This window comes from Miscanthus floridulus, chromosome 12 (genome assembly GCF_019320115.1).
Source record: "Miscanthus floridulus cultivar M001 chromosome 12, ASM1932011v1, whole genome shotgun sequence".
Taxonomy (NCBI): Eukaryota; Viridiplantae; Streptophyta; class Magnoliopsida; order Poales; family Poaceae; genus Miscanthus; species Miscanthus floridulus.
In genome coordinates this window covers 27,693,698-27,711,384 of record NC_089591.1, presented here as the reverse complement: position 1 = coordinate 27,711,384, position 17,687 = coordinate 27,693,698, and the positions used below count along the sequence as shown (strand labels likewise).

Below are 17,687 nucleotides of genomic sequence, written 5' to 3'. Positions count from 1 at the left end.
TAAACTACTGATTATTCTTGCCTTGTTAATTGTAGGGTCAAATTGAGTGGCAGGCCTTTGGTCCTGAAACCGACTGTTATTGCATTGAAGCTAAGCAGATCTTCAGGTTCACTCTGTTAAGATCATCTGGCTTGCTATGTGTTGATCACATCGCCACATTTTTATGTCAACAATTCTAACATATAGTATTTGGTGGATGCATATGGTAATTATTAGGTGTTTGTATAAGTACAAAAAGCAATGATGTTCATCAAGAGTATGGCATGCTATGCTCGACTTTAGAATTAAAGCATTTATCATTACAACCAAGATGCTGATAGTCCATCATCCATTAACAATGCTACCATGGGTATAGAAAGTAGGAACAACCGAATGATTCCGTCCTATGGGACTTTAGGCTTTCAAGATTTTGCATAGGTGTACAACTGTACCCACATGGAAGGATGGGACTAACCACCATACCTAGTGCACGAGAGTAAGGGTTTCCTCACGTCTTCCAACCTTTCCCTAAAGCGGCCCGAATCTCACATGAAAGGTTCGACTAGATGCCCAGGTCAGGTTTTCACCATCTTCCCAATTCTCAAGTCAGGCTTCTGTACTATAACGGGTCCCTGGTTCATTACGTACACCATCTTCCCGGGGCCATCCCCCTTGCCTAGTTTCATAGATACATAGGTCATAATTAGTTACTTGGCTTGTCATCCCCATCCGCGATATGTGGTCTATACGGGTGGTTACTCGGACTTACGTATCCCAATACACGGTCCTTACTGCTCCACGAGCTATGTCATCTAAGATCCCACACTCACAGTGACCTACCTCTTGCTTGAGCAAGATATCCAAGTTATCATCAAGATTGCCATATTAGGGATATTATTCCTTAGCTAGATTAGTAAGGTGGGTCAAGTTATACCCTCATTGATTTTAGTAGTTCATTATTCAGGTGTAGCATCCTACACGCGCGAGTATGAGTTCCCTTTTCATGCTTGACTTCTACCGTTGCCCAAGCAACTAAGCAATAAGCATTAAGCAGTTTCCATTCCCATTGTTAAGGTGAGAGGCTTCTAACAGATTATTAAGCTACTCTAGGTGTAGTATGAAGAGATCATTATCCAAGACTATACGTAATGCAAAACTCATAATGCAACTTGATAAGTATCCAAAGTAGGGTTCATAATAGCGAGGTGCTTGCCTGTTGGATGAGCAAGGATCCCATAGCTTCGAACATCGTTGGGCATCTCTCCAATATCACATACCTATATATATGTCCACGTATGAGATACTTATGTATGCATGACATTATATTAAACATGCAAGAGGGAGTGTTCAGGTATACGTTGAAGGGCTGTCGGTTTGTGTCATCGGGTAGTCCAGCGTGAATGTTGGATAGTCCGGTGGTTCTGGGACTTAGTGGGAAAAGGACATACTGTGAACATCAGACTCTTCGAACTAAGATCGAACTCTCCGATATGAAGTTCGTGCTCTTAGGAAACTCCTCAGTCAGTGATTTATCACTTATCTAACACTCTGGCATGTGTGGCAGAGCCTCCGGTAAATTATAAAGGGCTTAGCCTCGTCCGGTGGTCAAAAATGAGATATGCCCTTTGGTGCCAAAGTTATGTCTAGATGATAGAGGATATTCTATGGAGCACAATGAAACTCGTTTGACCATTTTTGGAGGTCAAATGCACCTTCTATGGATTTTACAAGTGTAGGCTGTGTGCATGTGCAAAGATTATAGGACACTCTGAACTAACAACGGATCTTCCGATAATCCCAAGCTGCTCTCAAGCTTTGGCTATAATTCAACGGACATTCCGCCAAATTGACGGCCCATCCGATAAACGACGAACGATAACTGTGCAAACATGTTGGGATCGATTCTCGAGACATCCCGACTCCAAATCGAGTGCGGTTTGTTTCTATGGCTTTCTAGTGATGTAAGGAAGCTTCTACAAGTGATGGATGTGACATGCAAGGGCTGTGGTGAGATCGACCCCATCCATGGTGGTGGTGGCCATGGATGAAGGTCACTACGACAAAAATGATTTTTAGCAATGGGGGCTTTTTTTGTAGGGGCGGCTCCACCACCAACTGCCCCTACAGTGGGCGTGCTCGGGACCCACAAAACCAGCCGCCCCTATAAATGGCATAGTAGGAGCGGCTGGTGATACGAGCCACCCCTACAAAAGGGTTGATTTGTAGGGACGGCTCACTCACCAGCCGCCCCTACTATTAGATTTGTAGGGGCGGCTCAATGACCAGCGGCCCCTATAAATGTCCACTGTATAAATGGTTGCAGCCCCCTTCTTCCTCCTCAGGTCACTCACTCCAACCCATGAAAAAAGGTAGGGAGACCTTGGGCACCTCCCAAAAATTGCTCTACTAAGGAGGGAAGATTTTGGTCTCAAATCCTTTGGTGGAGAGGTTGTAGAAGGTAAGAAAATGCTATTCCACACTTTTTTTTGAAGTTTTAATGGTTAGTTAGTGAGTAATTAGAGTTTTGCTATTCTCTCTCTTCTATGGTGCTTGAGCTACTTATGAAGCAAATTAGACCCAAGTTTTGAATGTACTAGAGTAAATTAGGTTGGGGAACAAGATCATACCCTTATTTGGTCCATATTTCTTGATTTTAGTGAACAATTAGTTAGTTTTATGGATGTTTTATGTGCATGCAGATCTAGATCTAGGGTTTGGTTTTTTTATTAATTTCATTTTTGTAAATTTATGTTTGATGAAATTGGACTAGGGTTTGCATGAAAGATATTGGGTAAAATATAATTGTTGCTAATTGTTGTCTTTGAAATTGTTTATTGTAATCAACAAATACGTATTTTAATTATTTATGGATAAATGGGCATTAATTAATTTTCCTCTACCAGGGTGTGTTTGTATGCTTAATGTAATTATATTTGATTTATATTCATATATATTTGAAGTATATACAATTATTCTCAAGTAATTATTAATTGATTTATTTTTATATATATCTGAATAAGTAGTCCTTTAATGTTTATTTTGTTGTTGTTATAAAAGATGGAGTAAATGAACTCTTGGATGTATGGTTCGTTAAGGTTCAAGCAGGTTTCCGTGAAGAGGTGGACAAATTTATTGAAGCCGTAGAGAAGCATGCAACGACGTTGACAGAGAATAAGGATACAATTATTTGTCCCTGTAAAGATTGTAAGAACCGTTAGGCATGGATAGATGTGACTATCATCAGATCACATTTGATTATGTGAGGATTTGTTGAGGACTACATAGTGTGGATTCATCATGGTAAAACGGTTATTGTAAACGACAAGGATGAGGAGGAATACGATGACAAAACCCTAGAATCCCTATCCCAATATTCAGCAGAGCTTGATGCACGAATGGATCCCGAGTTTGGCAATGAACAAGATGGTGATGCTGGTGGTTGGGATGGTAACAATGAAGCTGGTGCCAATAATGATGGTGGAGCACGTGTCGGGGATGAAGATGATTTGGAGGACATGATTTGAGCCCTTGGACTAGAGATTTTACTAAAGAGCCCAAAAGGTCTAGAAAATTTGGAAAGGATGACAAAAGCATCGAAGGAGACTGTGTATGGTGTTGAAAAGGGATGTCTGACACATTGGACATTGCTATGTTTTGTGCTTGAGCTACTCATCCTGAAGGCTAAGTATGGCTGGTCAAACTATAGTTTTAATGATCTATTGCGTCTCCTGTCATGGGTGCTGCCACAACCAAACTCAGTTCCTACCAACACATACCAAGCGAAGAAGGTTATAAGTCCATTGACAATAGGGGTTGAAAAATCTATGCATGCACCAACCACTGTATCCTTTTTCATGGTGAGACGTTCAAGTCATTGGATAAATGTCCCTGTTGTGGGTCCAGCCGGTACAAGAACAATGACCTTTACGGTGGGGATGAAGCCTCCATGGGGAAAAAGAGGAATAAGAAGGGTACAAAAAAGTGGTACAAGAATCTCAGCCCCCAGAGGACACTCCATTAGGCAATGATGCAAAGCAGAGAAGAATTCCTGCCTTGGTAATGTGGTACATGCCAATTACCGATCGCTGAGACGTATCTTCCTAAACCCTAAAGAAGCCACACTCATGATATGGTGGGATGATGAGCGCAAGGTGGATGATGATAAGATTGCACACCTGGCTGATTGTAGTCAGTGGCAAAGGATTGATGAGAATCATAAAGAATTCAATGATGACCCAAGGAATGTACGGTTTGGCTTGAGCACCGATGGAATGAATCCCTTCAATGAGAGGATGAGAGACCACATCATTTGGCTAGTGATCTTGACCATGTACAACATCCCAACATGGTTGTGTCAGAAGAGAAAGTACCTTCTCCTCACTATTCTTATTTCTGGTCCTAAACAACCAGACATTTATATAGACGTGTTCCTCGAGCCTTTGATGCAAGAAATGGAGAGGCTATGGAGGCATGGGGAGCCGATGTACGATGCTTTCCAAAAGGAGGACTTCATATGTAGAACAATAATATTTGTTACTACCAATGATTATCCCGCGTTGTTTGCTTTATCTAGATAGATCAAAGGGAAGACGGGATGCTTAGTTTGCTTGGATGGTACTACATGGGTGTTCCTGGATGCATCCAAGAAGATAGTTTACCTAAGGAACTGACGCTTCTTAAAGACAAGTCACAAGTACCACAATAAATTGTTCTTTAGATTTTATGACAACACCCCAGAGATTGAACCCCCTCCGGAGAGACGTCATAACGGAGAACACGTGTACAGAATGGTGAAAAACATATGCGTCGTCTATGGAAAGAAGAATCCAGATGAGACAAACAGAGATAGAAGCACACCTCCTGTCGAAGGCATACCTTTCAAGAAACAATCGATCTTCTTTCAGTATCTGTCATATTGGCCAGACTTGGAGGTCCCCCATGCCATTGATGCTATGCACGTGTAGAAGAATGTCTTTGAGAGTCTCATATATTGCTACCTTGATGGACATAGGCAAGTCAAAGGATGGTCTGAAATCATGGAAAGACATGGTGTAGCTAAACATGATGCCATAGCTTCACCCGATACCTGAGGCTAATGGAAAATACACTCTGCCCGCGGCATGCTTCAACATAACACTAGAAGAGAAGAGAACTAGGGAGGGAGAGAGAGGGAGGGTTGGTGTGTTGGTGTGGGTGAGGTGGTGACATGTGGACCTAGAGGCGGGAACACAACAAATGCATGGGACAGGTGTCGCTGCGTTTTATCGGACAGTCCGCCAAATGTGTCGGACGGTCCGGTGGCGTGCCTGACAGACAGACTGTTTGTGCAGGAATTTCTACTGAAACTCCGCCGTGACGGTGGACACTCCGTCAGTGTACGGGTTGTCCAAGATTATCCTAAGTATGTGAGATGTCTTGACGGACGGTCCGGTGGTGATGTCGGACGATCCGGCAAAACTGGCGGTGCTCGGTTTTGGGTTGGCGTTGGCACACGTCAGATTCTAATTGCGATTATGACATGCACACTAGGATGATCAGAAATGACTGCATACATTGTAATGGTTTTCGGGTCATTACAATAATCATTTCTTTCTTTTTTTGCGAGGAATCGTATCCATTTTATGATACAGTCATATATAATCCAAACAGTACTGAGTTTATAAAATGGAGAAAAGAAAATTAGGAAAAGAAAAAGCAACCCTACCTGACTACAGAACAACAAAGGCATGACAGTGACATATACACACGCATGTTTATGGGGGGGGAGTTTTTGACATGGAAGTGGGGTTTCTTTTTTTTTAACTGCTACACACATGATCGATTTCGATGCTGATTGCGACCTACAAAAACTCTCAGTTCCGTGGAAAAAGTATAACTAGATCTGATGAGTAGCAAATAAATACCAGATCAATCGAGTTACTGAAGGGATGAAACCGATTTGTGCCTTACGTGTTCAGAGTTCAGAGACTACTTCGTACTACTCTATCAAAGATTTCTTGTACGTACACACTGAACATGCATGTAAGGAAGAAAACTAGCTAGCCTGTGTTACAGAACAGATGAGCCCACAACATCTCTCAACAGAGTTGCATTACATGCATGGCCTAGCTATATATTGCGTAACTCGTGCGAGCTGCGCTGGTGCTTTCTGCAGCTGGAGAAATTAACGTGCACCATGGCCACGGGATTGCAGAAAACGGCAGACGACGAGCTCGCCGTGTCGTCGAGTTCGTCCTCCTCGTCGATGACGATTTCGCGGTACCGGCGCGTCGTCGCCTCACCGCCGTGGACGACGACGCCCCTCCTCCCGACGTGGCCCTTCACCCCGCCCGGCGAGCTGCGGGAGCTGGACCACGTTGAAGAACCGAAGCCGCCGGAGCCATCACTACTCGCACTGCAATAGGGAACACTGCTGGAGTAGCTGTGCTGGCCGATGTATCCTTGCGGGCGCTGCTCGAAGTCTCGCCGCGTGTCGTCCTCTTGGTCGAGCAGGCGCGGCCCGGAGGACGCGTCGGAGGCCATGGAGTCCTCCACGTCGTCCTCCTGCAGCACCATCCACCTCTGGGCGGCGGGGTCGTCGCAGGGGAGGTATCGCATCCCATTCCCATTGGAGTGGTCTAGGTAGAGCGTCCAGCCGGACTGGCACCCGCTGCTGCTGCGACTGCGTGATGGCGAGCTCTCCATTGCACCGCCGTACGCTGCCACCTCCCTCACCCACGACGGCATCACCAAGTCTCTCTCCATCGCTCGATGAATCGATCGACGTCGAGGATGACGACGACCCTCTGCTCCTGCTCTCTCTCTCCCCCTCTCTCTATATTTCTCTCTCGGAGTCGGAGAGAGTAGTGCACATGCAAAGCCGTGTATGTGCTCACTTGCTAGCAAAGGTAGTGATCGGCGAGTTGGCGGAGTGAGCCAGTGAGGAGGAGTATATGAGGAGAGTGGAGTGGGGATCTCGAGGGAGCGAAGGATTTGTTTTATCTCGGGCGCAGGTGCGCGCAGATGGAGAACCAGGGACGGGCAGATGGCCACCTTCTCGGTTCCTGTCCACAGGCACGGGCGCGGGTACGGGCACATGCGACATGCGTGGCGGAAGTGGGAGGTGTGCACGCCAACGAGCCCTCCACTGCACGTGCGTGCGCGCGGCTGGGGCCTGGGGACCGGAGCCGGCAATCCGGCGAGCCGTCGGCATAGTGCGCGTGCTGCCTCGACCAGTCGACCGGCTGCCATCTACTCCATATCGCATCGGCTTGGCTCCGACAGGGCAACAGGTAGTACCATGCATGGCTCTGGATGGCTGCCAAATGGGCGGCCGATGAAATCAAGCCGTTTAAGGAGGGAACTTTTTTTTTTCTTGAACGTGACTTGTGACTTTGCGCGCGTGTGGCTGGCCAGTTCGGTCTGTCCTCGTCGTTCTTTTGTAAACTAGACTACTAAATTTATGCGATTGTTGTGTTGTTCTAGGAAGTCGATGGTAGCATCTAAAAGACACGATCGGGTGCGTGTTCCTCACTTGAATACTCTGAAGTTCATACAATGGGGGTACAAGAATGGTGGAAGAGGTAGGAGAGCTAGAGATAGGAGACGGGTTGCCCAAAGGAAAGTTTAAGGAGCCCTTCTACGATGTAAGAATGAGTGAATGAGAGTCACATCTCTAAGATGGGTGCCCTAGCTGCCTTATATAGAGTTCGGTGTCAGGACGTGTATAAAGAAGAAGGTTCTCCCGACGAAAGGGTCGTGTGCCTAAGGGAGGACCTAGCTAACTTGGCTTGCAAGCTACGCCGTCTTGTGGTGCACGTCTGAGCGTGGTTGTCGTCACGGTCCTGTGGCCACGTCACAGCATGGTGTGACGTGGTGCTACTGTGTCGGCCGTGGTGGCACTGTAGGCACGGTGATGGTTCGCCAGCTGTCCTGCGTGACTTGGTCTCCACCGTGGTCTTCGTCATCGCCTCCTGGTTTCCTAGGGCGTCATACAGGAGTTGGTGGCTACCCCCCGGGTTGTTGATCACCCTGTTGGCTTGAGGAGCTAAGGGCCATCATCCTGATCATTAGGGTCGTAGCTCCCGTCGGTCTAGGTGGCCTCTAAGTCAAGGCCTCCATTGTGGATCCCATCCCATAGTGGGTAGAATTGTACATGCGTCATGTTGGTCTGTATTTGGACGGTGGGTCGCTGTACTGACAGCTACCATTGTGCGGTGTTGTCTTGTCCGTGCTGCGTGGCGCAGGGATGGCATCTGACCGGACCAAGGTGGCCACTGTCTCCTCGATCCTTGCGGGGTCAGTGCGGCATGTCTACTCTAGTCAGAATAGGCACGCTTGGTTAGGCTCTACCCCTTCCCGTTCCTCCCTAAGGATCGGAGCGGTGGGGAGGTCGTGAGTCTTTTGTGCGTCGTGTGGCTAAGTCTGATGAAGGGGTCACGGCCGACCCTGGCCTTGGCGTCAGGCTTATTCTACTCGGCTTAGCTGGGCCTCAGTCGTTCGGGCCTTTGCTAGCTGATGTGTCGTGGGCCACTCGGTCTGCTATTGACATTTCTTAATGTTGCTACTAAGAATAGAATTTTAAATCTAGTCCCCAGCGCCAGCGCCAGAAATGCTTGTTGGTATTTATTATCTTATCACTTGTTTTAATAGCCACATATTATAAACATATATCTCCTAATATTACTTTACTAGGTTGTCATCCTTAGTGATGATGTCAGAGATGCTTGTTGGTACTACATAGCATTACTACTAGAATAATACTGAGTAGTTTTTTATTAAATTATGTGACTAGGAAGAAAATATATATATATATATATATATATATATATATATATATATATATATATATATATATATATATATATATATATATATATATATATATCATTGTAGCATTTTACACGAGAGTATTCCATGTATCGTTATTTATATTTTTACCACAGGGAAGGTCTGACACGAACATGTATTGATAACTTATATTATTGATGGAGAAATAAACCATAACCAATGTTCTACTCATAATAGGGGTAAGTCATAGGATAAGATATATGATAAGTACTGATCAATGATAATGATAAATCACTCAGAGTACTCCTTTATGGCATTAGCATGGTCAGATAGAATATTAGAGGAATAATTCCTAAGTCATTCTTAATTATAAGTCAAAGCATACATTGATTAGTGAAATTATACCTAGTAGTCATTGCTAAGATCATCTTCATATCTACACATAAGGGATATCACTAAGGCCTCGTTCGTTTGACCAGGAATGAGGCCAGGAAGAATTCTAGACCGGTATCTTTACTCAATTTACAGAAGCATTCATTGGCCGGATTAATTCCTGGCGTCCTAACGCCCCAACCAAATGAGCCCTAAGGAAGATTAAGAACAGAGCTTGTTCTTCCTTCGTAACTGGACCCTACATGCTCCTTTATTCAGGGAGTGGACTACAAAGGACTTAACGGGAGTGTCACATCCGCGATCCCACACATGATCCAGAATATAGGTGTATCTGCAGGTAAACAACGTATAAGTACCACGCTTACACAGTGTCAACCACTCACCCATGGTACCTTAGAGTGAGCGCTATACAAACTTATGCATGAACATGATGATAATCTAACTATACTAAGCATATAATCAAAGTAGATGATGAATATTATAATGAAGAACATGAATACTAATATTGTCATAACAATTGTATCTAGCATATAAAAATAATGGAGGTACAAAAGAGAGGGTACAAAGATTATACCAAACCACGTTCTTGACACGATCGGGAATCTAAGCGAAGCCTGCTTGCCTCCCTCTAGACCTAGCCTAACTAGCTATGTCCTATAATATGGTGGAGCTTTGAGGATGATTAGGGTTTCTATCTTCTCAAATGACTTATGATTATGCATGGGGGGTGGTAGGGGCAGGTATATATAGCCTGGAGCGTCCAACTAGAGCCCTTGGAACAAACAGACTTAAAAAACGACATAGATGCAACCTAGGAGACAATGGAGAACCAACATTTGAAGGAGAGGCTGATAGGTGGGCCCAAGGGGCCAGGCGGCTTACAGGTGGGGCTGGCCAGCCCCACATGGCTGCCTCTGCCCCTCTGCCTTGGCGTGGAGTCCTCTTGAGTCTTCTAGAGTCTTCTAGTGTCCGTTTCGCTGTGGATAAGCGCGATTAAATTGGACATGCAGGTCCACCTCGACGGTTTTCTGGATAAACCCTATAGAAAATATAGATTCACCAAAACTCATTGAATTTGTTAGTTTAAACCCCTAAACCTTTGTTGGTGATTATATTTATGCCCTTATACTTGTTATATTGACGGTTTATAATGGTTGTTAACTACCGCCAACAGACTCCCCCAAGCTTCCCCTTTGCTAATCCCTTAGCAAAGCTAAACTTAGTAAATAGATCAGGAGTTTAAGGATTTTAAAAACTTTGACACAACTCCTCAAAAGTACATATGTGTTCAAACAAGAATTCTCCTCTGGATTAGAATGAACCAATCTGACTTTCAAACTCACCCTTATTACCTTCAACCATAGGGCTTGTTAGCCTTCACTTGGGTCTTGAGCAATTCAAAGACAGAACGATTAAGTCAGGCACTGTCTCAAATTCTTCGTTCAACCATTATTTTAGAGTTTTATAGGTTTTCAAAATAAAACTCAGAGCTTCCATTGTATGACACTCTGAAATCTCTCAATATATGTGGTATTTGTGGATCCTCACCATGGCAAAAGTGATGTTATGCCTTTCTCTTGCTACAACTAAAGCTTATGTGGAGCTCATAGGAGTGGAGAAAGCATAAAAGAGCATACTTGCAATACATATATTGTAAAGTCAAACCTCAGATCCAAAGAGAGTTGAGTCATACAATCAAATCAAGATGTGCATGTGTATGGATATATGTGGCGGATATATATGGTGGCTAACCTATTTCTACTATGCTCCTTGAAAACATATCTCTCTTTTAAAACTTAGAAACAACTTTGCAAGAGAACATGGGCTATCTTATTTATCTTTTCTTTTTTTCTTTCGTGCGGGCATCTAAGTACCCATTGTTTTAAATATCTCTTACACTTGTCCATTTTTGTCATCATTCTTCTTTCTTCTTTTTTTGAATAACTTTTGCATAGCCACATGCTTCTTTTCTGCAACAGAACTTTTGAGAGATAGCAACAAGAACTTTGGAGCATTTATTTGGTGGATATCCTAACAAGAATATTTTTGGTGTTTACTCCCAGTGTAGGAGTAAAACATTTTTGGGTGGATCTATATAGAGTGGCATGTTGTTGCACCTACCCCTAGTGTAGGAGTAGTGGATATTTGAGTGGTGTGTATGTGATCTTGATTTTAAGAGCATGACAAACCTCTCATAAGGGTCAACAAGGCTTGACAAAACTCAATGCAATGCAAGGAGCATATATGAGTGCAAATTTTCCTAATCTAAATATCATATATGGCTCTGGTAGGAATTCAAGCTTTGTCATAAAAGAGCTCATCATGTAGAATTTTCATATTTTTCAAAAGATAAATCTTTAGAACTTTAGTGTCACTTGGAACAAGATAAACAATAGCTCAGACCTTCTCATATCATATCTGTCAATTACCTAGACATAGATCAAACATATGCTAACCACGAGTTTCAAGTTTAGAGTAAATTCTTATATCAAAACAGTCGTATCCAAAACTCGGGAGAATTCAAGGCTGAAAACTAGGTACTTAAAAAGAATTATGACAGAGCAACTATTCATCATTTCCATTACGAGAGATTATCCTTAGAGTCCTTTTATTTATCTCTTAAAAATCAAACTTAAAGAAAACTTAACACATTTTTTATTTTGTTTTTCATTACTTTTTTAAAATCATACCTTAATATACATAACTAGCTAAGATAAATTTTTATTTTGCTTTTAGTTTGTTGTGCATCTTTTTATTTCTTATTTATTTTTAGCAACTATATAGCAAACTTAAAAATAACAAATGAAAAGAAATACTTAGCTAGATACATGGGGGATGTTCCTCTCCCAAGCTGGATGTTGTTGTGGTCTTTCTTAAAGTGAATCTATCAACAGAAGTCTTTCTCATCTGTCCAGAAGTAGGGTTCCTTGTGCAGCGGGTGTAGCAGTAGTTCGGAAAAATGTACTTTAGATAGATGGCTTTACTCTTGATCATCCTACAAAATACTCCAACAACAACAGCAAAACTCATGGAACAAATTAGGATAAGGGGTTAGCAGTCAGCCATTTAGAGATTTGTTGTCCTTGGGGGTTTAGATAGATTTCCGTATTGGCAGATTTTTTAATAGGATGTCTTTCTAATATCTTTTTGGATTTGCTTATTTATATAATGTAGAAAGAAAAATATGCAAGCATGATATATATTATTATATTTTTTATGCCACCACAGTGAATACTCCCTTGGGCTTTTACACACCGAGAAAAATTTTCACATGGGGCTTAGGCTTTATGATACGATGATGTAATGCAGTCATGAAACTTTTTATCTTCATTTTCTAAATGCAATGCTAATGTAGAAGAATGAATATGCTAAAGTGAAGTAATTCATGCAATACTAAAAAGTAATATGGATAACTATCGATGTTACCTCATAGCCAGGATTTGGATTTTTAAGTCCTCCGAACAGGACTTGGCTAAAGAAAAGCCTTTACTCTTTGAGTGCATCATCTGGTCTCAACGATGGAGACACAGATGGCTGTATATCTTGTGATGGCATCTCTGATGATGTTGTCACCTTCTCTTTCCATACTTGCTTGGTCTGTGGACTTGACTTAGGCGAAGTAGGTTCATCTTTTACAACTTCTTCAGGTTCCTCATCATCCTCCCAACTTTTCTTTGGGGATTGATTCTTTTGGTTTTGGGATGATCGACATCTCCTCCTAGAGCGGGACTTCTTTGGCTGCTCATAAGTGGTATAACTATTAAAATAACAACGTACCTTTTCTCTAGAGAATTGGAAGTGGACTTGTCCAGATCCAACATAGATGATTACGTCGGTAGTGTTGAGGAATGGTCTTCCAAGGATGATGGGCATATCATCTTCTTCTTCACCTATGTCTAGAACCATAAAATTGGTGGGGGCAAACTGATCATGTATTCTTACCATAACATCTTTCACTATTCCCTTCAGGAATCTAATTGATTGGTTCACCATCTGCAATTGCATATATATAGGGAACAAAGGTTCTTCACTGAATAAGTATTCATATGTTACCTTGGACATTATGTGAAGACCCGATCCAATGTCGCAAAAGGTCTTATGAAATATCCTTTGTCCAATGGTACACTCGATCATTGGTACGCCTAGATCATCCTTCGTAGCAAGGAATGGTGAAGCAAGGAGGTGGTCGTACTCTAATCGGAGTGTGTTGATCATGTTGACTGATTCTTGTGACTACCTGGCTTTCTTCTTTCTCCTTCTCCTGTTGTTCTCTTTTCTTATTCACTATTGTCTCTTCAGGTAGGTACAACATTTGTGGATGTCTCGGAGATTGTAAGATGCGGTTATTGAAAGAAAACTTCTCCTTCCTACCCTTGATTGTGAAGTAGATCTTGGCACTGTCTGCGTAGATGATGGCTTTTGTGGTGCTTAGGAAAGGTTGGCCCAAAATAATGCATGCCCTTACATCTCCTCCTATTTCCAAAACCACAAAATCTACGGGAACATATGATTGTCCCACTCGAACAATGGTGCCTTCAAGAACTCCCTTAGGATAACATAGTGACTGATCTACAAGCTGCAAACGCATGTTTGTGTACAACAAAGTATCTCCATTAATTTGATCATAAATTACCTTAGGCACGATGTTGACACTTGCTCCGAAGTCACAGACAGTTTCTTGAAAAATGTGAGGTCCAATGACGATGGGGATGGTAGGTCTCCCTGGATCACTCTTCTTTTCTGGCAAGGTATAATCTATCCACCTTCCCATCAATGGTTGTATACAGTAATATGCTACATTGTGAATATCACAAGATTTACAGTTTCTAGATCTTCCAGTTGCCTTGGAATCTTACCTTTGTCAGACGGAGGAACAACAGCTGCCAGCTAGGCTATTTGTCATTCTATCATTTTTTAAAGCTGTGATGGCTCTTAATGGTAGAAGCAAAGCTACCCATTCTATTATTTATGTTCTCTAGAATTTTACCATTGGTAGCTACCTTTCTAGATAATCCCTCCATAAGTTTAGATTGGCCAGCAATTAATTCTGTCAAGGGTGGTTGATTGAAATTATTAAAATTATTACCTTGATAGTTACCTTGGTAGTTTGGTCTCTGTTGCTGGTTCCATCCTTGATTTTGCTGAGGATGAAAGTAGTAGTTGTTGTTAACAAAGTTCACATCCTCTTGGGTTTCAGGACAGATGTTCCCTAAATGCTCAGTGTTTCCACACACTTTACATGTCATGCGAGAATCATAAATATGCATGACCTCTTGCTTCTCATTGGCTCGATCTTCAAGCTTCTTCATCAGCAAGTCCATCTTGGCAGATAGCATGTCTACCTCCTTGAGTTGATGCATACATCCACCTCTCTTGTGGATCTAAAGATATTCTTCATTCCAACCTTTGTTGGAGGCCATCTTCTCCACAAGAGCTATTGTAGCTAGTATGGTGAGTGACATGAATGCACCTCCAGCAGCAACATCCATAGTATCACGGGCACTGTTGGTCAACCCATGGTAGAAAGTCTGCATGAGTAGCCAATTCTCCATCCCATGATAAGGACATTCCATAATGTAATCTTGAAAGCGTTCCCATGTCTCAGGGATAGATTCATCATGTTATTGCTGAAAACTTGAGATTCTCCCATGCGAGCATTAGTCTTGCCAGTGGGAAAGAACTTTGCTAGAAAGGCAGTGGAACAGTTATCCCATGTAATATTTCTATCTTTGTTGGCATAGAACCATTGCTTTGCCTTCCCCAAGAGTGAGAATGGGAAGAGGCGAAGTAATATGGCATCTTGGGTAACTCCTTTGATGGTGAAAGTGCTACAGATCTCCAGAAAATATTGGTGATGTGCACTCGCATCTTCATGTGCCTTTCCACTAAACTGGCTTGCTTGCACCATGTTGATGAGGGCTGGCTTGAGATTGAATCCATTGTCTCCGACATTGACTGTCGGTCTAGTACGGATCTTGGCCGTAGTTGGAGCAGAGAATTCATGGAGAGTCCTGTTAGCCATGGCTTCTAATTTAGGTGTTAAGCTTCAGCTTATATGGTTGTGTTCCGACTTTAAAGATGGAACTTTCTTGAGTTTGGCTCTAGTCCTCTTGATTAATGCTTCTAGATCTTCAACGTAGTTTGTTAGAAGGTCAAAACTAGTCATACATTACCCTGCATAAGATACACAAGTAGGTCAATGGTTTTCCTCGATCACATCAATAAGTATAAGTTTATCAATACTTCCTTTACCTAGCTACCTTCCCCAGCAATGGCACCAACAATGCTTGTTGAAATTTCTTAGCATTGCTATTAAGAACAGTGTTTGAAATCTAGTCCCCAGCGATAGTGCCAGAAATCCTTGTTGGTATTTATTATCTTGTCACTTGTTTTAATAGCCCCCTATTATAAACCTATATCTCCTAACATTACTTTACTAGGTTGTCATCCCTAGTGATGATGCTAGAGATGCTTGTTGGTAATACATAGTGTTGGTGTTTTGAACAAACACCAGCTAGTAAATTTATGATTGTTGTGTGTTAGGCGCGGATGGTGCACTAAAGGACACGAGGTTTATATTGGTTCGGGTTGAACACCCCTATGTCTAGTCTGCTGCTGCTGCTCATGTTATTAGTACCAAAAATGGTACGTAGTAGGGGGTACAAACGGTTGAGAGAGGGACGAGTTCCAAGTCTCTGATGGAATGATTGAAAAGGTCAACGAGAGCTTGGTTGTAGCTCAGCCGTGTGTGGAGTATCATGTGTGTGTTCAACTTACCCATCTACATCCATCCCCTTGGTGGGGAGCCCTGCCCTCCCTTTTATAGACCAAGGGGGGAGCAGGGGTTACAGATGGGAGAAAGAGGAAAATGCCGAAGGTATAGAAGGTCCTCTAAGGGAGCCGGGTCTTCCGTTTTCCCTGTGCCTGCCCTGCTTAACACAGCAGGCCGTGTCAGAGGTGTCATGTTCGCTGATCCTCGTAGGCCATGCCCTGACCTTTTTTAGCAAGTGGGTGCATCCCATCCTACGCGTGGTAGACGGTGCGGCGTGCCAGAGAGCTGAGCTATGACCCCTCGGGAGTAATAGGGGAAGTGACAATACGCCCATCACTGTAGATGAGGTGATTCCTATCTTGGACTATAGTTGTTGTCGTATGTTTGTGTTAGTATCCATGCCTAAGGACTGAAGGCGGCGCCTACTACACTACGGGAGAAAAGTTGGCGCCTACAACACTATTCAGGCACTGTTACATCGGAGAGAGCCTAAAGTGCCTGTCCCATCATAAACTGACGGTACCTTCCTATAGGTGTGCAGGGCATGGTCCTCGGTACTGCATTTGACTCAAATGTCCTATCATACCCTGTGCTTATCATTATGAGGGAGCAGGGTGCGATCGTCGGGCGAGGCGGAGCCCGTCCTTGGATGCCGGGCGAGGCAGAGCCAGCCCTTAGGGGCCGGGTGTGGCGGAGCCTGCCCTCGGATGTTGGGCGAGGCGGAGCCAGCCCCTAACCATTGGGTGAGGTGGAGGCTAGTCCTTAGGGGTTGGGCGAGGCGGAGCCTATACTCGGGGGTCGGGCGAGGCAGAGCCAGCCCTTAGCCATCGAGTGAGGTGGAACCAACCTTCCATCGTCTAGGCAAGAAGAGTAGCAGTGCTCTTGTCTGACTGGAAGTGTCAATGTTCGATGGTTATTAGTCCTACCTCATTGGGTACCCCAGTATTAGGTCCCTGATAGTAGCCCCTGAGTCCTCGGGTGATTTGGATAGAATCACCTGGAGGGATGTTGATTTGTCAAAGGATGCACGTGAGCGCACTCGTCGGGTGTAGCCCCCAAGCCCACGGGTGATTCGGATTGAACCGCCTAGGGGTAATTTTGGATCCTTTGCGGATAAGGCTATGGGATTTGATTTTTGTCAACTAGAAAGTTTTAAGGGAACCCTGGTATCTCATTCACAGGGATTTCATCTAGGGTCCGCCTGAATGGGGTTCGATCGTGGAATGAGGCCCTACTGATGCTCGCGTACCTGCGTCTTAGTCGCTCATGGTCCTGTCCCTCTTTGGGATGACCATCGAGACTGTTGGGCCAACCCTTGGGCTTTTGGGCCTATACAGGCTAGAGGGGAAATCTTCTGACCTATGTCCCCTTTGTGGGAAAAGAGTCCGATCCGCTCAGGAAGATGAACCATTCGATGCAATTTTGGTGGGAAGGGATAGGGATCGCTGGCGCATATCCTGCGGCGTGACGCGGTGGTGTGTCGTGGCAGGCTCGGAGATCGAGACAGATGGTTGCCCTTCTCGCGTTCATTGCCCCTATAAAACCATGGGGTTCACCCCTAGGGTTCCGTACTTCGCCTTTTTGCCTTCGCATCAGTCAACCTCCGCCACCTATCGTCAGAGCCTCCCATACTCGCATCGCGGCCACCGCCTAGCTCGTACCCGCATCGCAGCCACTGTTGAACTCACGTCCACCGTCCTCCCAATCATTTCAATGGAGCTGTGGGGCAGATCCAGCATCACCCCTCAGCGCCTGGAGGGCCTTGTTCACCGTG

At 43.9% G+C, this 17,687-nt stretch overlaps 1 non-coding gene across 1 annotated transcript; it reads left to right on the top strand.

Moving 5' to 3' along the window:
- Positions 1–14,691: 14,691 nt before the first annotated feature.
- Positions 14,692–14,799, top strand: LOC136498790 (small nucleolar RNA R71). The gene has a single exon (XR_010769788.1). It is a non-coding gene; the product is annotated as a small nucleolar RNA R71 (small nucleolar RNA).
- The last annotated feature ends 2,888 nt before the right edge of the window (positions 14,800–17,687 follow it).